This window comes from Petromyzon marinus, chromosome 37, assembly GCF_048934315.1.
Source record: "Petromyzon marinus isolate PM22_M1 ecotype Great Lakes invasive population chromosome 37, UKy_Petmar_22M1.pri1.0, whole genome shotgun sequence".
Taxonomy (NCBI): Eukaryota; Metazoa; Chordata; class Hyperoartia; order Petromyzontiformes; family Petromyzontidae; genus Petromyzon; species Petromyzon marinus.
Genome location: NC_133703.1, coordinates 6,957,646 through 6,966,213, shown reverse-complemented (window position 1 = coordinate 6,966,213; position 8,568 = coordinate 6,957,646).

Genomic DNA, 8,568 nt, shown 5'->3' with positions numbered 1-8,568 from the left:
AACACTCACACTAGTGTTACACTCACACGAGTGTAGCACTCACACGAATGAAACACTCACACTAGTGTTACACTCACACGAGTGTAGCACTCACACGAGTGTTACACTCACACGAGTGTTACACTCACACGAGTGCAGCACTCACACGAGTGAAACACTCACACGAGTGTTACACTCATATGAGTGTTACACTCACACGAGTGAAACACTCACACGAGTGTTACACTCACACGAGTGTAACACTCACACTAGTGTAACACTCACACTAGTGTTACACTCACACGAGTGTTACACTCACACGAGTGTAGCACTCACACGAGTGTTACACTCACTAGTGAAACACTCACACGAGTGAAACACTCACACGAGTGTTACACTCACACGAGTGTAACACTCACACTAGTGTAACACTCACACTAGTTTTACACTCACACGAGTGTTACACTCACACGAGTGTAGCACTCGCACGAGTGTAACACTCACTAGTGAAACACTCACGATAGTGAAACACTCACACAAGTGTAACACTCACTCGACTGAAACACACACGAGTGAAACACTCACTCGACTGAAACACTCACACGAGTGTAGCACTCACACGAGTGAAACACTCACACGAGTCGCTCTAACACTCACATGAGTGAAACACTCACACAAGTGAAACACTCACACAAGTGAAACACTCACACGAGTGTTACACTCATACGAGTGAAACACTCACACGAGTGTTACACTCACACGAGTGAAACACTCACACGAGTGAAACACTCACACTAGTGTTACACTCACCCTAGTGTTACACTCACACTAGTGTTACACTCACACGAGTGTAGCACTCACACGAGTGAAACACTCACACTAGTGTTACACTCACACGAGTGTAGCACTCACACGAGAGTTACTCACACGAGTGTTACACTCACACGAGTGTTACACTCACACGAGTGAAACACTCACACGAGTGAAACACTCACACTAGTGTTACACTCACCCTAGTGTTACATTCACACTAGTGTTACACTCACACGAGTGTAGCACTCACACGAGAGTTACTCACACGAGTGTTACACTCACACGAGTGTTACACTCACACGAGTGTTACACTCACACGAGTGTTACACTCACACGAGTGTAGCACTCGCACGAGTGTAACACTCACTAGTGAAACACTCACGATAGTGAAACACTCACACAAGTGTAACACTCACTCGACTGAAACACACACGAGTGAAACACTCACTCGACTGAAACACTCACACGAGTGTAGCACTCACACGAGTGAAACACTCACACGAGTCGCTCTAACACTCACATGAGTGAAACACTCACACAAGTGAAACACTCACACAAGTGAAACACTCACACGAGTGTTACACTCATACGAGTGAAACACTCACACGAGTGTTACACTCACACGAGTGAAACACTCACACGAGTGAAACACTCACACTAGTGTTACACTCACCCTAGTGTTACACTCACACTAGTGTTACACTCACACGAGTGTAGCACTCACACGAGTGAAACACTCACACTAGTGTTACACTCACACGAGTGTAGCACTCACACGAGAGTTACTCACACGAGTGTTACACTCACACGAGTGTTACACTCACACGAGTGAAACACTCACACGAGTGAAACACTCACACTAGTGTTACACTCACCCTAGTGTTAAACTCACACTAGTGTTACACTCACACGAGTGTAGCACTCACACGAGTGAAACACTCACACTAGTGTTACACTCACACGAGTGTAGCACTCACACGAGAGTTACTCACACGAGTGTTACACTCACACGAGTGTTACACTCACACGAGTGTAGCACTCACACGAGTGTGGCACTCACACGAGTGTTACACTCACACGGGTGTAGCACTCACACGAATGAAACACTCACACTAGTGTTACACTCACACGAGTGTAGCACTCACACGAATGAAACACTCAAACTAGTGTTACACTCACACGAGTGTAGCACTCACACGAGTGTTACACTCACACGAGTGTTACACTCACACGAGTGTTACACTCATATGAGTGTTACACTCACACGAGTGAAACACTCACACGAGTGTTACACTCACACGAGTGTAACACTCACACTAGTGTAACACTCACACTAGTGTTACACTCACACGAGTGTTACACTCACACGAGTGTAGCACTCACACGAGTGTTACACTCACATGAGTGTAACACTCACTAGTGAAACACTCACACCAGTGTAACACTCACACTCGTGTAACACTCACACTAGTGTAACACTCACACTAGTGTTACACTCACACTAGTGTTACACTCACACGAGTGTAGCACTAACACGAGTGTTACACTCACACGAGTGTAGCACTAACACGAGTGTTACACTCACACGAGTGTAGCACTCACACGAGTGTAGCACTCTCACGAGTCTAGCACTCACACGAGTGAAACACTCACACTAGTGTTACACTCACACGAGTGTAGCACTCACACGAGTGTTACTCACACGAGTGTTACACTCACACGAGTGTTACACTCACACGAGTGTAGCACTCACACGAGTGTTACACTCACACGAGTGTAGCACTCACACGAATGAAACACTCACACTAGTGTTACACTCACACGAGTGTAGCACTCACACGAGTGTTACACTCACACGAGTGTTACACTCACACGAGTGTAGCAATCACACGAGCATTACACTCACACGAGCATTACACTCACACGAGTGTTACACTCACACGAGTGTTACACTCACACGAGTGAAACACTCACACGAGTGTTACACTCACACGAGTGTAACACTCGCACGAGTGTAACACTCACTAGTGAAACACTCACTAGTGAAACACTCACGATAGTGAAACACTCACACGAGTGAAACACTCACTCGACTGAAACACTCACACGAGTGTAACACTCACACGAGTGAAACACTCACAAGAGTCGCTCTAACACTCACATGAGTGAAACACTCACACAAGTGAAACACTCACACAAGTGAAACACTCACACGAGTGTAACACTCACACGAGTGTAACACTCACATGAGTGTTACACTCACACGAGTGAAACACTCACACGAGTGTTACACTCACACTAGTGTAACACTCGCACGAGTGTAACACTCGCACGAGTGTAACACTCGCACGAGTGTAACACTCATACTAGTGAACGTGACACAAACACGAGTGAAACACTCACACGAGTGTTACACTCACACGAGTGTAACACTCACACGAGTGTTACACTCACACGAGTGAAACACTCGCGCAAGTGAAACACTTACACGAGTGTTACACTCACACGAGTGTAGCACTCACACGAGTGTTACACTCACACGAGTGAAACACTCACACGAGTGAAACACTCACACTAGTGTTACACTCACCCTAGTGTTACACTCACACTAGTGTTACACTCACACGAGTGTAGCACTCACACGATTGAAACACTCACACGAGTGAAACACTCACACTAGTGTTACACTCACACGAGTGTAGCACTCACACGAGAGTTACTCACACGAGTGTTACACTCACACGAGTGTTACACTCACACGAGTGTAGCACTCACACGAGTGTTACACTCACACGAGTGTAGCACTCACACGAGTGTAGCACTCACACGAATGAAACACTCACACTAGTGTTACACTCACACGAGTGTAGCACTCACACGAATGAAACACTCACACTAGTGTTACACTCACACGAGTGTAGCACTCACACGAGTATTACACTCACACGAGTGTTACACTCACACGAGTGTTACACTCACACGAGTGAAACACTCACACGAGTGTTACACTCACACGAGTGTAACACTCGCACGAGTGTAACACTCACTAGTGAAACACTCACGATAGTGAAACACTCACACAAGTGTAACACTCACTCGACTGAAACACTCACACGAGTGAAACACTCACTCGACTGAAACACTCACACGAGTGTAACACTCACACGAGTGAAACACTCACACGAGTCGCTCTAACACTCACATGAGTGAAACACTCACACAAGTGAAACACTCACACAAGTGAAACACTCACACGAGTGTAACACTCACACGAGTCGCTCTAACACTCACACGAGTGAAACACTCACACTAGTGTTACACTCACACGAGTGTTACACTCATACGAGTGAAACACTCACACTAGTGTAACACTCACACGAGTGTAACACTCGCACGAGTGTAACACTCACACTAGTGAACGTGACACAAACACGAGTGAAACACTCACACTAGTGTTACACTCACGCGAGTGTAGCCCTCACACGAGTGTTACACTCACACGAGTGTTACACTCACACGAGTGTAGCAATCACACGAGCATTACACTCACACGAGTATTACACTCACACGAGTGAAACACTCACACGAGTGTTACACTCACACGAGTGAAACACTCACACGAGTGTTACACTCACACGAGTGTAACACTCACACTAGTGTAACACTCACACTAGTTTTACACTCACACGAGTGTTACACTCACACGAGTGTAGCACTCGCACGAGTGTAACACTCACTAGTGAAACACTCACGATAGTGAAACACTCACACAAGTGTAACACTCACTCGACTGAAACACACACGAGTGAAACACTCACTCGACTGAAACACTCACACGAGTGTAGCACTCACACGAGTGAAACACTCACACGAGTCGCTCTAACACTCACATGAGTGAAACACTCACACAAGTGAAACACTCACACAAGTGAAACACTCACACGAGTGTTACACTCATACGAGTGAAACACTCACACGAGTGTTACACTCACACGAGTGAAACACTCACACGAGTGAAACACTCACACTAGTGTTACACTCACCCTAGTGTTACACTCACACTAGTGTTACACTCACACGAGTGTAGCACTCACACGAGTGAAACACTCACACTAGTGTTACACTCACACGAGTGTAGCACTCACACGAGAGTTACTCACACGAGTGTTACACTCACACGAGTGTTACACTCACACGAGTGAAACACTCACACGAGTGAAACACTCACACTAGTGTTACACTCACCCTAGTGTTACACTCACACTAGTGTTACACTCACACGAGTGTAGCACTCACACGAGTGAAACACTCACACTAGTGTTACACTCACACGAGTGTAGCACTCACACGAGAGTTACTCACACGAGTGTTACACTCACACGAGTGTTACACTCACACGAGTGTTACACTCACACGAGTGTAGCACTCACACGAGTGTTACACTCACACGAATGAAACACTCACACTAGTGTTACACTCACACGAGTGTAGCACTCACACGAATGAAACACTCACACTAGTGTTACACTCACACGAGTGTAGCACTCACACGAGTGTTACACTCACACGAGTGTTACACTCACACGAGTGAAACACTCACACGAGTGTTACACTCACACGAGTGTAACACTCACACTAGTGTAACACTCACACTAGTGTTACACTCACACGAGTGTTACACTCACACGAGTGTAGCACTCACACGAGTGTTACACTCACATGAGTGTAACACTCACTAGTGAAACACTCACACCAGTGTAACACTCACACTCGTGTAACACTCACACTAGTGTAACACTCACACTAGTGTTACACTCACACTAGTGTTACACTCACACGAGTGTTACACTCACACGAGTGTAGCACTAACACGAGTGTTACACTCACACGAGTGTAGCACTCACACGAGTGTAGCACTCTCACGAGTCTAGCACTCACACGAGTGAAACACTCACACTAGTGTTACACTCACACGAGTGTAGCACTCACACGAGTGTAGCACTCACACGAGTGTTACTCACACGAGTGTTACACTCACACGAGTGTTACACTCACACGAGTGTTACACTCACACGAGTGTAGCACTCACACGAGTGTTACACTCACACGAGTGTAGCACTCACACGAATGAAACACTCACACTAGTGTTACACTCACACGAGTGTAGCACTCACACGAGTGTTACACTCACACGAGTGTTACACTCACACGAGTGTAGCAATCACACGAGTGAAACACTCACACTAGTGTTACACTCACACGAGTGTAGCACTCACACGAGTGTTACACTCACACGAGCATTACACTCACACGAGCATTACACTCACACGAGTGTTACACTCACACGAGTGTTACACTCACACGAGTGAAACACTCACACGAGTGTTACACTCACACGAGTGTAACACTCGCACGAGTGTAACACTCACTAGTGAAACACTCACTAGTGAAACACTCACGATAGTGAAACACTCACACGAGTGAAACACTCACTCGACTGAAACACTCACACGAGTGTAACACTCACACGAGTGAAACACTCAAACGAGTGAAACACTCACACGAGTGTTACACTCACACTAGTGTAACACTCGCACGAGTGTAACACTCGCACGAGTGTAACACTCGCACGAGTGTAACACTCATACTAGTGAACGTGACAGAAACACGAGTGAAACACTCACACGAGTGTTACACTCACACGAGTGTAACACTCACACGAGTGTTACACTCACACGAGTGAAACACTCGCGCAAGTGAAACACTTACACGAGTGTTACACTCACACGAGTGTAGCACTCACACGAGTGTTACACTCACACGAGTGAAACACTCACACGAGTGAAACACTCACACTAGTGTTACACTCACCCTAGTGTTACACTCACACTAGTGTTACACTCACACGAGTGTAGCACTCACACGATTGAAACACTCACACGAGTGAAACACTCACACTAGTGTTACACTCACACGAGTGTAGCACTCACACGAGAGTTACTCACACGAGTGTTACACTCACACGAGTGTTACACTCACACGAGTGTAGCACTCACACGAGTGTTACACTCACACGAGTGTAGCACTCACACGAGTGTAGCACTCACACGAATGAAACACTCACACTAGTGTTACACTCACACGAGTGTAGCACTCACACGAATGAAACACTCACACTAGTGTTACACTCACACGAGTGTAGCACTCACACGAGTGTTATACTCACACGAGTGTTACACTCACACGAGTGCAGCACTCACACGAGTGAAACACTCACACGAGTGTTACACTCATATGAGTGTTACACTCACACGAGTGAAACACTCACACGAGTGTTACACTCACACGAGTGTAACACTCACACTAGTGTAACACTCACACTAGTGTTACACTCAAACGAGTGTTACACTCACACGAGTGTAACACTCGCACGAGTGTAACTCACACTAGTGAACGTGACACAAACACGAGTGAAACACTCACACGAGTGTTACACTCACACGAGTGTAGCACTCACACGAGTGTTACACTCACACGAGTGTTACACTCACACGAGTGTTACACTCACACGAGTGTAGCAATCACACGAGTGTTACACTCACACGAGTGTTACACTCACACGAGTGTTACACTCACACGAGTGTAACACTCACACTAGTGTAACACTCACACTAGTTTTACACTCACACGAGTGTTACACTCACACGAGTGTAGCACTCGCACGAGTGTAACACTCACTAGTGAAACACTCACGATAGTGAAACACTCACACAAGTGTAATACTCACTCGACTGAAACACTCACACGAGTGAAACACTCACTCGACTGAAACACTCACACGAGTGTAACACTCACACGAGTGAAACACTCACACGAGTCGCTCTAACACTCACATGAGTGAAACACTCACACAAGTGAAACACTCACACAAGTGAAACACTCACACGAGTGTAACACTCACACGAGTCGCTCTAACACTCACACGAGTGAAACACTCACACTAGTGTTACACTCACACGAGTGTTACACTCATACGAGTGAAACACTCACACGAGTGTTACACTCACACGAGTGAAACACTCACACGAGTGAAACACTCACACTAGTGTTACACTCACCCTAGTGTTACACTCACACTAGTGTTACACTCACACGAGTGTAGCACTCACACGAGTGAAACACTCACACTAGTGTTACACTCACACGAGAGTTACTCTCACACGAGTGTTACACTCACACGAGTGTTACACTCACACGCGTGTTACACTCACACGAGTGTAGCACTCACACGAGTGTTACACTCACACGAGTGTAGCACTCACACGAGTGTAGCACTCACACGAATGAAACACTCACACGAATGAAACACTCACACTAGTGTTACACTCACACGAGTGTAGCACTCACACGAATGAAACACTCACACTAGTGTTACACTCACACGAGTGTAGCACTCACACGAGTGTTACACTCACACGAGTGCAGCACTCACACGAATGAAACACTCACACGAGTGTTACACTCATATGAGTGTTACACTCACACGAGTGTTACACTCACACGAGTGAAACACTCACACGAGTGTTACACTCACACGAGTGAAACACTCACACGAGTGTTACACTCACACGAGTGTAACACTCACACTAGTGTAACACTCACACTAGTGTTACACTCACACGAGTGTTACACTCACACGAGTGTTACACTCACACGAGTGTAGCACTCACACGAGTGTTACACTCACACGAGTGTTACACTCACACGAGTGAAACA